This window comes from Ostrea edulis, chromosome 3, assembly GCF_947568905.1.
Source record: "Ostrea edulis chromosome 3, xbOstEdul1.1, whole genome shotgun sequence".
Classification (NCBI taxonomy): Eukaryota; Metazoa; Mollusca; class Bivalvia; order Ostreida; family Ostreidae; genus Ostrea; species Ostrea edulis.
Genome location: NC_079166.1, coordinates 98,041,925 through 98,058,063, shown reverse-complemented (window position 1 = coordinate 98,058,063; position 16,139 = coordinate 98,041,925). Strand labels below are relative to the sequence as shown.

At 34.3% G+C, this 16,139-nt stretch overlaps 1 long non-coding RNA gene across 1 annotated transcript; it reads left to right on the top strand.

The window, feature by feature from the left end:
• The first annotated feature begins 1,251 nt into the window (after nucleotides 1-1,251).
• On the top strand, nucleotides 1,252-11,647 carry LOC125660912 (uncharacterized). Its single transcript, XR_007364539.2, has 3 exons — nucleotides 1,252-4,165; nucleotides 10,332-10,512; nucleotides 11,547-11,647. It is a non-coding gene; the product is annotated as an uncharacterized LOC125660912 (long non-coding RNA).
• Nucleotides 11,648-16,139: the final 4,492 nt, after the last annotated feature.

Sequence of the window (16,139 nt, the reverse complement as noted above, 5' to 3'; positions counted from 1 at the left end):
CCACAACAAAATAACGACAAAACGAGAAAATTGTTTGTTAATTTGCGGATTTTGTTTGTCGTCTTTTCGCATGTATTTTGTAGTCTTTTGGACCTTCCGTTTTGTCGTCCTTTGTCTTTTTGTTGTTTCGGTGGCAAAAAGTCGCTAATTTTCGTTTTATCGCTTTTTAGTTTCGTCATCTCGAAATCACGATAGAAAGACAAAAAAGAAAAAAAAGACACAAAACAGTCACAAGGATCCTCAAGGAAAATTTGCTTATTTGCTTTGAGTTGGAAGTAGGAGGAGGTATTGTATTTCATCATATTTCTGTGGAAGACAATTAGTACCATAAAGTCAGTTTTCTAGGGAGGGGGTACTTTTGCTGGTTAGAACAATGTTGGGGTCTATTTTTTAATGTATTTTCCATTTCAAATATAAATGTTGTATTTGTATGCAATTCGCAAATAATCATTAAGTACGAAACCTATAAATTAAGTATCGCTACAAGTGACTACGTAAGAAACGAACAGCCAACCCCTGCCTATAAATTTTAATCAAACACGTTATGTGCCACGTTAACATTCCGTTCAAAATTTGCTCTTCCTGCTTTCATTTGTAGGACAACTATAGCAAAGGAGATCTTTCGAAATATATATTTTTGAAACCTGCTCAGGTTCGAAAAAAGCTGTCAATGCGCATTTCAGAATCACTGCAACCACCCTAAAGCCGGGCAAGAATGTTTTATAATTTCTTTAGGGACTGTCCCTATTTCTTTCCCAAACTGCATCAGTCAAGTAGATATCAAATACGGTTCTAGATAACGCTCTTGCATTAAAAGAGGAAGTGTTTGAAGGGGTTAAAATCCCACTAAAATTCGTCAGAAGACACCGATATACCTTTCATTTACTCCTAAAGAATTGAAGAAACTAGTCGAGATATATATCGACTAGTTTCTTCAATTCTTTAGGAGTAAAGATATATAGATATATATATATATATATATATATATATATATATATATATATATATATATAGAATAAAGTCAACAACAAAAATCCAATACTCAAACTTTTTGAGTATTGGATTTTATTTTTTAACTTTAGAGAGAGAGAGAGAGAGAGAGAGAGAGAGAGAGAGAGAGAGAGAAAGAGAGAGAGAGAGAGAGAGAGAGAGAAAGAGAGAGAGAGAGAGAATAACGGTTGACACACCGTCCTCTCAAGTTAAAACACCGTCCTCTCACGGTTAACACACCGTCCTCTCAAGTTATAACACACCGTCCTCTCAAGTTAACACACCGTCCTCTCAAGTTATAACACACCGTCCTCTCAAGTTAACACACCGTCCTCGGAAGTTAACACAACGTCCTCTAAAGCATAGTGAAAATACAATGCTTTAATTTTCAAAATACAACAAAATTTAACCCCTCATCGTGTAACTACCGTTATGTCTTCTAAATAAACCAAATCTTGAAGAAATATCTCCATTAGAAAGCATGGTCCTCGGAGGAAGGTGTGGTGTCATAGTCCTCGGATGGTAGGTGGTGCATGTATGTGTGTGTGTGTGTGTGTGTGTGTGTGTGTGTGTGTGTGTGTGTGTGTGTGTGTGTGTGTGTGTGTGTGTGTGTGTGTTGTGTGTTTGTAAGCCCTGTCAATTGAACCAGTGAATAAGAAGGCACACGTGTAAATCAACACGGGGTCGGCCAAAGGAACACGGAAATGGTGGTGTTCAGTTGGATTTTTATAAAAATCAGCATAAATTCATTAAATAGGTCATCTACCATCAAAATCCTGAAGTGTTTACTTAACAGGATTTATGAGATGTGTGTAACAGGTGTGTAAAGATTTAGCACTCGTTCATCTTTTTTCCTTGCGAGCATGGCTTACACACTTTCGAAGCGCGCATGCTCTGTTTTAAATGACGTCATTTGTGATATCATCATAATGGAGTTTTCCAGGGAAAGAAGTTGGCCCATCTGAGGTAAGTAAACACGGTTGAAAGAAATTTTTTGCATATTATCAATGGGTTTTTTATTACAAAGACTGATTAAATGGTGTTTCATACCGATCGTGTTATGTACAAGCGACAGAGTACCCGAGTTACTGAAAATTTCGATGATAAAAGTGATAAATCTGCGTGAACTGTTTGGTTTTTTTTTTTTCTTTTTAAAATATAATCTTTACAGTTAATGTACTCTGTATACTAAGAATTCATATTGATTTTGGATAGAATTTCACAAAAAGATATGCGCCAGGTCCTTAGGAATCAACCCTCCTTACCCCACTCGTACCCCGGCCTCCACACGGCACATTTTTTGGATGATTGGAACGTATCCCCCTTTACATCTGTCTCCCTACTTTGAAGTTTTTTTTCCAACGCCATGACATAAATAGATAAATAAATAAAATGCAAAAATAAAAACGAAAGATGTATATGTATTCGGATTGGCATGTTCCACTTTGTCCGGGAAGAAATCCCTGAGGATGCAAATGTACATTACGCCGCACTGCTTGCAGTACGTACATAGTACAGGCATACCGCATAGGTATGTAACTACTAAGACTATAAACTAAACAGAATATGATATGTAAAACTATTACTCTGAATGCATTTTACTTGTTTACAATGTAGCCTGTCGGGCTGTGGTGTCACACGCGTGGTTTACACGTGCACTTTAGGTGGCAGTGGAGGAAATTCGAACGATGTATGGATTATTGTCTCCTGGTAACTTTGGCAGTTACCTTTTGCTGTCAATCTACTTTTTAAGAATAATTCAACCCTCGTTAATCATTTCCAAGCTGCATTTCGATCTTGGAAGAATGATCTTCAGCTACAATACAAAATTAAGGGATGATGTTGTGTACTGAGTTTTTCTCGATTGTTTACATCTGTGATTGTTTATGTGATGTATAAACTGATCAAGCTGTACAGTGTCATGACATATAGTGGCATAGCTTCCATTTATATGTTTGCGCATCATTTTGTCAGAAGAAGAAATTTCTAAAATTAAGATTTTTAACATGTATATGATTATATGTGTTTGTTTGATTTTAGTATAATACCTGTAGAGAATATTTCAGTAATATGAAGTGCGACACATTTAGACGCATGCATGTGGTGTTTAAAGGTCTCATCTGAAAGACCAGCAACTTTCTCTTTTGAATGCTAAATAAGACGATGGAGCATTCACCTCACTACCTACATTTACACCCTAAATAAAGTACATTAGCATGGCTCGAAACCATGATTTCTTCTTCATGAAGCAAATGCTCTGTTACCACTGAGCTACCATGACCAATTTTTTAACATGAATTCATAGCTAAAAAATTTAAAAATTTATAACTAATTTTTTGGTTAATTCCATAAATATTATTCCTCTCTCTAGACACAATTCTGGGTAACCCCCTGCCTTTGGGGATATAAGCACATCATTTCTTTCAGAATGGGACAATATCAGGAGAGCTTTTGTTATTTTTTATACTCTTAGTGTTAATGGCATCTATGAACAACAGGATAATGTTTTTAGATTATTATTTCTGATATCATATTTGTAAATTGTTTATGAGGGGTTGTTAAAGTTTGTGGACAAAAGGACACACTTATTAAAAATTCAAAGTTATGATAAGTAAAAAATATAGGAGATGTGTAACAAGATTGTAGATTTGAACATTTTAAATTTAATTAATTTTTATAAGTATTGATTTCAGATACATGTATGACATTGCATTCTTGATCGGGGAGGGGGGCTACAGTTAGATAATATTCTGGTCAGCACATTCGATAAACTACAGTTTTACATGGAACTCATTAAATCACTTCTTTTTCTTTCAGTGGTCTTCAACTTTTAATCTCCAAGAAGGAAATGTAATTAAAAGATGAATAAAGTATCCCTAAGAATACCAGAAGAAAGGCTGTGTTAAGAAAAACAGCCCTTCCTCAGTACCTCAGAACTAGATGATAGCCCTTGTTACTTTATGCTGAATATGACACAGTATAGAAGATCTGATCATGAAGAAGTTACACCATTGATACACTTGCCAACTGCCAAAACTACTTTCTGATAGTATGACGAGATTAGAAGATATCATGGTGTAGTCATGACACAAACTGCAAATCAAAGATTGTCTTCCCCAGAGGATGAACAGAGTGCTTCACATGGATAACATTTCCTTTTCGAGTTTTGAAATTAGTAAGTATACAAAATATTTTAGGCCACATAGTCATAAAATTATTTTTTAGATTTTCATCCTTGCTTGGAAAAAAATGGGGCAGGTGGTGTATTTTTTATTTTTCAGAATATATATTTCCCGTTCATTATACTCGCATGTTGCTGTAGGGTGTAGATTACTTCATATTTTTTTTACATTGTTTTCTTTGGACAGAAAATTTCCATACAGCAATATTATAATTGTTTTTAAGTGATTTTGAAGTACATTTTCATGTAACACTGAAGTTGAACATTCTTTTGCACTTTTTTAGATAATAGTAATTTTTAGCTCACCTGAGCTGAAAGTTTAAATGAGCTTTTCCAATCCCCTGTTGTCCGTCTGTTTGTAAACTTTCACATTTCTGACTTCTTCTCAAGAACCACTGGGCCAATTTCAACCAAACTTGACAAAAAGCATCCTTTGGTGAAGGGCTTTCAAGTTTGTTCAAATAAAGGGCCACACCCCCTTTCAAAGGGAAGATATAATTACAAAATTGCAAAAATAGGTTTGGGTCATTTAAAAATTTTCTCCTAAAGAACCACTGGGCCAGAAAAGCTGAAATTTACATGAAAGCTTCCTGACATAGTGTAGATTGAAGTTTGTTCAAATCATGACCCTCATAGGTAGGATGGGGCCACAATAGGGGATCAAATATTTTAGATACAAATATAAAGGGAAAATTTTTAAAAATCATGTTCTCAAGAAACACTGGGCTAGGAAAGTACAAATTTACATCAAAACTTCCTGACATAGTGCAGATTTAAGTTTGTTAAAATTATGACCCCCTGGGGTAGAATAGGGCCATAAAAATCTTCTTCTCAAGAACCATTAGGTCAGAGCAGTTTACATAATTTACATGAAAGCTTCCTGACATACAGCTCTGTAGTGCAGATTCAAGTTTGTAAAAAGAAAATTTCGAAAAGGTGTCGCTGTGTTTGGTGTAATTTTTGTTCGTTCTACACAAACTTGCTCACTCAGCTTGACACAGCCTAGGTGTTCATATGTAAATTTTTTATTTTTCGTAACTTAAAATTTCGTGTAGCAATGGTGATCAGATCAAATTTTCCTTCCAATTTTATAATAGGACTAGCCATGGGTATCATTTTGCATACAATTTAAAGTATGTTTTTGCATATACACATTTTTCTAATGCCTGTACACATTGAATTATTAAACACCAGGCACGTCCTCCTATCCCCTTTACAAGCTATGTTTGTGTGGGGTTTTTTGAAGTTAGATTTTAGGTAGGAGAAATCATAGCCCCCGTGAGTAGGTTGGGCCACAATACTTAAATAGGGATCAAAGTTTTAGAAACGAATATGTAGAACAAATCTTTAAATATGGGCCAAGGTGAATCAGGTGAGCAATGTGGCCCATGGGCCTCTTGTTTGAATATGCAGTTAATGCAGGATCAGGATATGCCATTGCCGTATCCGCTAATTAATGAGTCATAATTACTATCATTGTACCACAGAGCAACAGTCACTGTACTGTAGTTCTTTTGCTTAACATTATTCAATTCAGTTTGCCATCATCTTCTTCTAGTCTAAGACATGCACACTCAATAATAAAAGTTCCAAACACATAATTGGGAAATGGCATGGTATCGCATACTTTCACATTCAATAGCATCACATTAATCAATTTTAACAAGGCCTACATGTGCAGTCACTTGACCAAATGCATATCACACTGCAACAGTCCTTCATAACTACCACATCTTTGTAATAGAAACATGTCAAATATAACCACAACATGCCAAAATGTTAGGGTCAGTCATTGAAATGCTCTAAATGTTTGATATACAAGCCAAGTATTTGTTCTCAACTTCTTTTAAAAAAAAAAGGTAGAATAAAAAACAATGGGGTGGATAATTTTGAGAGGGGTGGGCATGGATGATCATCTGTAAATATGAAATATATGAAAGCAGATCTTAGTATTTAACAATTTTGTTGATCCATAATTTATTTACATATTTTATTTGATATTATTTTGCATAATTAAAATCTTAGATGATATATGTAGAATAATTATATCATTTAGCAAAATGGAATGATTTGTAAACTATAGATACATATAGATGTAGTATATTTGTGTAACAATTAATACATTCAACCCAAAAATGAATTTGCATATTTTAATTGATTTTTAGCTCACCTGAACCAAAGGTTCAAGTGAGCTTTTCTGATCACATTTTGTCTGTCATCTGTTCGTCTGTCTGTCTCTCCGTCTGCAAACTTTTCACATTTTCGACTTCTTCTCCAGAATCATTGGGCCAATTTCAACCAAACTTGGCCAAAAGCATCCTTGGGTGAAGGACTTTCAAGTTTGTTCAAATGAAGGGCCATTATCCCTTTCAAAGGGGAGATAATCACAAAAATAGGGTGGGGTCATTTAAAAATCTTCTTCTCAAGAACCACTGGGCCAGAAGAGCTGAAATTTACCTGAAAGCTTCCTGACATATTGCAGATTAAAGTTTGTTCAAATCATGGCCCCCCCCCGGGGTAGGATGGGGCCAAAAGGGGATCAAAGTTTTACATACAAATATATAGGGAAAAACTTTAAAAATCTTCTTCCCAAGAACCACTAAGCCAGAAAAGCTGAGGCCAAAAATAAAAATTGATTTGTTTGATGTACTCCGACCGACCAATCAAATTTGGACCTACCCGACCATTTTTTCCAGCAATTTAAAACTTGGGGGGGGGGTCCCTTGAAAAATAGAAAATTCTCCTTATTCTAAAAGAAAATATTACAAATTCTCATGGCGTTAAAAAAAACAACAAAATAAAACCAAACCCTACCTACCAACCCACCTTGAAAAATGTGAGTAAGAGTACATCAAACAAAAATATTTTTAACGATGGCCTGAGATTTACATGAAAGCTTCCTGACACAATGCAGATTCAAGTTTGTTCAAATCATGGGCCCCGGGGGTTGGATGGTGCCACAATAGGGGATCAAAGTTTTACATACCAATATATATGAAAAATCTTTAAACATATTCTCAAGAACCACTGAGCCAGAAAAACTGATTTTTACATGAAAACTTTCTGACATAGTGTAGATTCAAGTTTGTTCAAATCATGGCCCCCGGGGGTAGGATGGGGCCACAAGAGGGATCAAAGTTTTACATACAAATATATAGTTAAATTTTCTTCTCAATAACCACAGAGTCAGAAAAGCTGATATTTACAAGAAAACTTTCTGACATAGTGCAGGTTCAAGTTTGTTCAAATCATGGCCCCCGGGGGGTAGGATGGGGCCACAAATGGGGGGGGGAGGAGTCAAAGTTTTACATACAAATATAGGGAAATCTTCTTCTCAAGAACCATTGGGCCAAAGAAGTTGACATTTACATGAAAGCTTTTTGACGTAGTGTAGATTCAAGTTTGCAAAAAACGTGGCCTCCAGGGGTGTAGTTGGGGACATAATAGGGACTAAGGTTTTACATGCAAAATATATGGAAAATCTTCAGATATGGGCTAAGGTGACTCAGGTGAGCGATGTGGCCCATGGGCCTCTTGAATTGTTTTCTTATCATTTGCATATTTTTTGAACTTAAAATGACCAACAAATTATAAATAATTTGTTTTTAGCTTAGCTGAGCGTTTCTGATTGAAACTTGTGCTGAAGTTTATATTGTCAGTCTGTTCATCTGTCTGTCACAAAATCTTGTGACCGCTTCTCCTCCTGCATGGCTTATTGGAGAGACTTGAAACTTTGTACAAATTATGCTTCATTGCCATTTGTAGATGTGCATATATTGATTCAGAAGAGGGATAGGGGATGTTATATAACTTGTAAACACTTCTCCTCTTATATGGTTTATGGAATATCCAGGGAATGGGATACAATTGTTCACAGTGTAGCACGAGTTATTTCCCCCCTGAATACAGGGGGCGCACAACACGGTGAGGTCCTCAAGTGATTTTATCATTATAAGGGATAGATAGAGAATTTACTATTTCTGATTGTAATTAAATGCCAGTTAAGGAATTTTTGTAGAAATTAAGTGTATAATTACTGACATTTGATATGACTGTACAATTTTTTTAGTCATTTATTATATTTATACATCCTGTATGGGATTTTTCACATTCCACGATATCTAAATTAAGATCAGAATAAGGATGATCAATTCTTTCATAAATACTTTTTATCAATATTATTGACGACCCAAAAAAAATCCACGATGAATCTGCAAGAATTAAATTACATGTGCAACCAATACATGCAATCATTAACTTGTAATCCTTTCACACTGTGGACAAAAATATGTACACCAGGTGTCAATAAACGGATCATTTATGTTAAGTATATCGAATCTGTATCTCTAATGCAAATTCTCTGTTGAATCTTTTTTCTAATATATAGTATAGAATTATAGTGGAACTATAAAATTTAAAGTACTAATTAACTGAATTTCAGGACTAACCTTTACAACCCACCCACCCCCTTCACGATTTAGGGTTTGGAGCTTTTGGGTTTTGTTATTTTTCTTAGTATGTTTTTGCTTTTCAAGAATTTTCAGACAATAATTGTAAAGTCAACTTCACCTTGCCCCCCCCCTAAACCCCTTTTGAAAATAATGTTACATACCCGACAATTATATCTATATCATCTTATGGTTTCAGGGTGCTTTTGTTCCCAAGGGTCTATTATTTATTTTTTTACAGATTACTCATGAAAGTTTGGGTATTAATTGTACCATTACTTGGACAGAATTAAGCACTAAATAGACCTACTGGATATAGGTCTAGTCTTTACTCCTTCCCCCCCCCCTCTTTCCCATCCCTTCAATTTAATGAAATGAATATATTCTAAAGTGTTCTTCGTAGAATTGGATAAACTAATAAGCTTTGTTATTACTGTATAGGGGGAAAATAAATCGTGGTGAAAATTTTCGCTATATTCGTGGTCTAGACAAATCTGCGAATTTAAGAAACTGTGAATATTTTTATTTTTATTCTTTAATACACAATGTGTTTAGAAAAAGGGGAGGGGGCTTATAGTGATTTGAATCTGCAAATTTATGAACCCACAAATGTGTCTAAAATGGAAAAAAAAGCGAAAATTACAACCCGTGAAATTATTCCCCATTACAGTATAATAGATATGATACAACCTGTTAAAACTCAACCCATAATAAAGATTTTGATACCATAAGCTTTACAATACCTTATTTGTTACCACTATTTTTTCTGTTATCTTAAGACCCCATTAGTAACCACGCCCCCTACTTCCGGTGTAATGGCAGTAACTGCAAAAATGAAGGCCATTGTGTACAATACTTCATTATCATTTAATGTTGTTCACGTTCTTCTGACCCAGGGATCGAATATTTTCCTACAATTTACAGTGGATCAAAGAGAATTGTTTTATAGTTTGTTTCTTCTTTATGCATATATGACCCAGTATGTCTCTGCAGAGCACATATCTACATCTGGCATTTTCTAATTACTTAATGTTCACTATTTTTAGCGATCAATTAAGTTTTTTTAAATTAGTTTTTCAATCAAAATTAGCATAAATATAAATCTATAGCTAACCAGGGGTATGATGCATGTGACCCAAATTTGTCATTATGCAGGGGCCTATATCTATTCTACGAAGTATATTTGATGCGCATTAAAGTTTGAAAATTTTAATTCAAAATATGCATTAAAACCGCTGTTTGAACAAGGCATAAGTATCATTTTAAAGTTACATATGTACGTAAGTATCTTTGCTAGATATTATGTTCAAAAAGATTAATCAGTTTTTTAATTACTGATTAGATCACCTGAGTGGGTATAAGGATTGATAAACTAAGATTTTGAAATTTTAAAAAAGCTAAGAGACAGATGAAAGAGCTTGATAAATACCATAATACAGTCCATCATAACATGGGTGCATGAAAATCAGGTTCTAGAGCAGATATTAATATATTAGGTAGAACATTGATGATACGTCTTATCTGGTACATGTAAGTTCTAACACCCTCTTCATTAATACTGTGCATTTTGACAAAATAGTATATGAAGTCCAGTGGTTCCATTGAATTTGAGCATATGTTGAATAAATATATAGTTAGTAGTGGTAGGGAACAGGTATTGCTTGAATGTGTCTACTAGATTTCTTGTTAAATAACCTTCACTTTAATTTCAGTCAAACATAATTTTGCATCAAAGAGAAAAAGTGGCTTTGACATAACCTAGAAAATACAATATTCATTAAAAAGAGCATGGCACCAGGATAGCTAGATGCCCATATTCCCAGCAAAATGAGCCAGTCCTAAAGAGAGTCCACTAGAGATGAAATAAAACTCATTAAAATGTATTGAGAAAAGGTATATATATATACAAGTTTTGATTTGCACCTTAAGAGTATATTGATAATTTGTATTTTGACAGCCTCCAACTGAAATACAATGAAAATATTGCTGCAGTACTGTAATTATGTCTCCCCTCTTTCAGGGGAGATATATTGTTTTTGTACTTTATGTCCGTCTGCCACAAAATCTTGTGAACACTTCTCCTATATGGCTTATCGGATAGACTTGAAACTTTGTACAATGCTTCATTGCCATTTGTAGATGTGTATATTGGTGGGACGGAAGGATCCAATTATTTTCCTAAAAGTTAATAGTAGATCTAAGAGGGGTGGAGGATGTAAAATACCTTGTCAACACTTCTCCTCCTATATGGCTTATTGGATAGATTTGAAACTTTGTACAATGCTTCATTGCCATTTGTAGATGTGCATATTGTCGGGACAGGAGGGTCCAATTATTTTTCTAAAAGTTAATAGTAGATCTGAGAGGTGTGGAGGATGTTAAAATAGCTTGTGAATACTTCTCCTATACGGCTTATCCGATAGACTTGAAATTTTGTAGAATACTTCAATGTCATTTGCGATGTGCATATTGCAGGGACAGATCAAAGATCCAAATGTTGTCCCTAATATAGTGGATTGTAGGGATGGAGGGTGTAAAATAGTTTGTGAGCCCTTCTCCTATGTGGCTTAATTATTGGAGTTCATAATGTCTATGTTCCTGCTCATGCTTTATCTTCCATACCATGCAGTACATTAAGGGGTTGGAGGTTTCATTTGGAGCACTTCCAATTTGGGGAGCTGGGGATACATTTGTTTTTCATAAAAACAATCTTAAGTTATGATATATTTGTCATAAAATGTTTATGATATCTGTATCACTTTGAATCTTTAAAAATGATAATTGATATGTGAATTAATATTTACAGCTGATCATTTGATAAACACTTACTTTGTAGAAATAGAAATTATGATTTTTATCTAATTGTACATTTCTTGCTACCTTTTACGAAGACCTTTTACTAATCACTTCTCTAAATATTTTTGCAGATTTGTCAGAATGTTATGCATCATGATCAACAGAAAAAACTTCACAGGTAGACCAAAGTTGACATGGGATGAGATCCTAAAACGAGACCTAGAGTTTAGAGGATTGGATATGATCAATCCACTGGGTCGCCAAGTGTGGAAGTACAAACTTCAACCTCGACAGGACAGCCAGGCCTCACCCTTGCAAAAATATTAATTTGGCCTGGATAGTCAAAATGAGTGATGATGATGATATCAAGGTCTGACACTGGAAGCTCAGTAAGGGTAGATGCTGGCAATGGAACTGTTAAGCAATACAACAAACAGGTTTAACATTGAACATGTTTATGTACTTTTTTAGCTCACCTGAGCCAAAGGCTCAAATGAGCTTTTCTGATCACCTTTGCCTGTCGTCTGTCTCTCTGTAAACTTTTCACATTTTCATTTTCTTCTCCAGAGTGAACCACTGGGCCAGTTTCAATCAAACTTGGTATGCATCATCAATAGATAAAGGGTATGTAAAAATAGGGTGGGGTCATTTAAAAAACCTTTTCAAGAACCACTGGACCAGGAAAGTTGAATTCACATAAAAGGTTCCTGTTTTGTGCAAATCATGGTATCCGGGGGTAGGGTGAGGTCACAATCGAGGATCAAAGTTTTACATTCATATATAGTACAGATTCAAGTTTGTTAAAGGTCATGGCTCACAGGGGTAGAGTGGGGTCACAATAAGGGATCTAAGTTTTATATGTGAAATATATACAAGGAAAATCTTTTAAAATCTTCTCCTAAAAAACTAGATGCAGAACTAAACCCAAAATCGTAGCTCTTTGAGAAGATATTGGGGCAAGTCAGAGTGCTAGAGCTTCAGATGAACCCCTTATTAAAAATCTTCAATTTACAGCACAGAAAAAAACTGCATGGTTAAGTCCCTCTATCACTGCATTCCTGCATCGCTTTCTCATGAATTTAATATTAAATAATTCCTAACATATTTTCCCACTATACTTGTTTCCAAGCATACTTTCAAATATTCCTTAAACCCACATATAACCTAACAACTCACAGTTTCAAGTGATTTGCTTTGTTGATGTAGCCATGTTAGGTATACGTAGCCAGTCAATTTGAACCCCAGTTCATTTCCATACTCGTACTCATTTTGAAACATAATGTCTGTGTGAACTAATATCCCCACAAATATTTTTAGTGAAATATTTTGGATGAAATCATCCCAGTTTTGTTAAATACTTATTATTCAAAAACTGTAGGTTTGAATATTGAACTAATCTCACAGCTTTCTTAAGTTTGGTCCCCATCCACTCTAGTCTGTTTTTACGCTTAGCTATTGAAATGGAGTGTAAGGGATCAGACTAGGCTTTAATAGCATTATCAATTTTCAAAAGGTTTAGAAAAATTATACAATTTTAGGTCACTTGAGTAAACTCAGATGACATATTGCTATTGGTCTGCGTCCGTTGTAGTCCGACGATGTTAACAAATGAATATTTTTAACTAAATTCTATAACTGAAAGGTGAAGATAACGAACAGCGATCAATCTACGATTCGAATAACAGAATTCTTTTCAAATTTAGTATGAAGCACACAAATTTACATTAAACCTTCCTGACATAGTGCATATTCAAGTTTGTTAAAATCATTTCCCAGGAGGTATGGTGTGGTAACAATAGGGGATCAAAGTTTTATATGCTGATATATTTAAAGGAAAAATCATTAAAGATATCTCTTGAACTATTTAAGCTAGAGCTTTCATATCTTGTATATACAATTTTTATGGCAAAACAAATCTGACCTATTCAGTGTGTCCTGAACTACATTGTGTTTAAGGTAAAACTTATACGGTACCAATTTTGATGCACCAGATGCGCATTTCGACAAATAATGTCTCTTCAGTGGTTGGCGTGGGTTCGAATCCTGCTTGCACCGGTAAGTGAGAAAGTTTCCCAGTTTACTCTCGGAAAGTCAGTGGTCTCTTCCCAGGTACATTGTATCTGGGTTCTCTCTTCCACCAATAAAAACTGGGCACCACCAGATAACTGAAAAATTGTTGAGTGTGGCGGAAAACAGCTAAAACAATCAATCATATTATGTTCTTTGACCTTGTGACCCTGAACTCCTTATTAAGTATATCCAGGATTATTTTAGATAGGGCTTTCATGTATTGTATATAGATTACTTATGGCAAGGTCTTTCATATCATTCCAAGACCTATGACTTCATACCTTGGTCTTATCCAGAACAACAATATCATGCTTGTCATATCTTTGTGTTATATGATTTCATTTTAGTAATGTTGTGTTCTTTAGAGGTAGGTTTGAGTCACATTATTCATGAGAATAAAGATTGATAAAATAGCATTTAAAAATCAAAACAGCAGGGCCAAGGTGACTCAGGTGAGCGATGTGGCCCCTGGGCCTCTTGTTGATTTTGATATTTGTACAGATATCGTTTGTATGAGAAATGGAACTCTTTTTTTTTTCTTTTACAAATACATGTATTATCATATGGATCCATCTGTGTTGATTATTTAATCAAAGGACTACATTCAATGTATTAAATGAAAATTTATTGATATGTCTGTGGTTGAATTACTCATGTATGTATACATTTTTTTGGCACATGCAATTACATATATAATGTATATATATATACTAATTGTACATATAACATCTCCTGTAATATAATAAAATATATGACTGAGAATAAAAGACCTGCTGTTTTCATTGCTACCATGGAACATTAAAAGATTAGAATAATTCAAATATCTTAATGAATTCTGTAATATATGAATTTGATATTTGTATACAATTGCCTCACTGGTGTTCAATGTGAACTTTGGTTTATCATTTCAGTTTGCTCTTTATATCAAATCAAAATTTAAGACAAATAAGGAATTATTTCCGAAATTGGTTAATATGGTACATTGTAGTAAAATAATCAAGAGTTTATTCATATGAGATAGCTAAATTCCACATGGATAACCAGTGACTGATTCTTAATTGTCAACATTTTCACCAAACAGTTTAGAAATTACCCCGGTACATACTATTGGGGGATTATGAAATTCCTTAAAAAGTGACATATTTTTAAATATCACCTTTTCAAGGAGAAAAATCCCTTTAAGTATATGAATCCTATGAAGAAATTAAAAGAGAGGTGGCTATAGGTATATGCGACCCACCTGATCTTTATTTTTCTGCAACGTATTCAAGTGTGTTTTTATCACTTGTATGGTGAGATTCATTTGTGGCAAGAGCTGTTATGATGTCTCGAGTCAGAAAGCACCAGAATCCACTAGGAATAGTTTTAGATCTATGGAGCGCCAAATTAACAAACTCAAATATTTGAAGATATCTTTAATTATTTGAAGATATTATCAATTCATTTCATGCACGCAATCAAAGATCTCTTCAAATAATTAATATCTTCAATTCTGCATTATATATATATTGCGAGCATGAATTGAATTATTGATATCATTATTTATTCTGCTGAATTGATGCACGCAATAATTCAAGTGTTGCTCTCCTCAAATGAATTATAGTTTAATGATACCAACAACAGAATTAATGCATTGCTACAATTCAATTGAAGAGAGTAATAATTCAATAATGCTAACATCACTTAATGTGCACAATAATTGAATCATTGCTCTCTTCTATTGAATTAATGATATCATTAATTAAATTGATGCGTGGAATAATTATTTTAGAGAGATTATCTAATTGAGATATAATCTTCAATTCAAGATATCCACAATTGAATGATTTCTTTAATTGAATTGTTGCTCTTTTAAAAAAAAATGATGCGCGCATTATTTGCTTATGAAATACCCTTGTATATATAATTAAAAAGATCCTCCATTGAATTAAAAGAGATAATCAAGTCATTCATACAGAGCTCTAAATTAATTTTTGCGAGCAGTATTTCCACCACATGGATGTGCTCATCAATTGAATTAATGAGAGCGATAATTGATTTGATGCGCGTATATTATTGGACTTCAATTTGAGCGTATGTAAAACATTAATAAGATTTTAAAAATCAACCTGGTGAATTGGATTATAAAGGTCATGAGAGGACTTGTCCAGTTTTTGAACAAAAACAGAAGGTAATATATTCCATTGAATTTGCAATTGGTCATCTCTGTCCTCAGATCGGCAGGGAAAGGAGTGGGGGTCCAAATCACTTTTATGAGGGAGATTATTTCTCATTCGAAGGCGCGAATTGCCAATGTTCAGGGAATGTTTTAAATCTCTACTTGCCTTTCGAGACTGAACTAAGTTCATCAATAAAACTTACAAATATGTAACTTGAATTTTACCTTTCGTTATAATAGTTCAATTTATGCGCAATGTACCAGGTTCAATTGGTGCGTTTCAGACGTGGTTAATGAGGGGGGGGGGTCCAACACGTAATACGTTTAGGGAAGGGCGTAATGAGTGTCAAAGGCACGAAATCTCTAAACAAAAATATCTAAGATGAAGCAAAATCGTGATTTTGGGGGGTTTTCTATTACAATTTTGTCCTCATATTTCAAGGTGAGATGATAGTCAAAATTGACTTAATGTGCATGTACATATCATAAACATGTA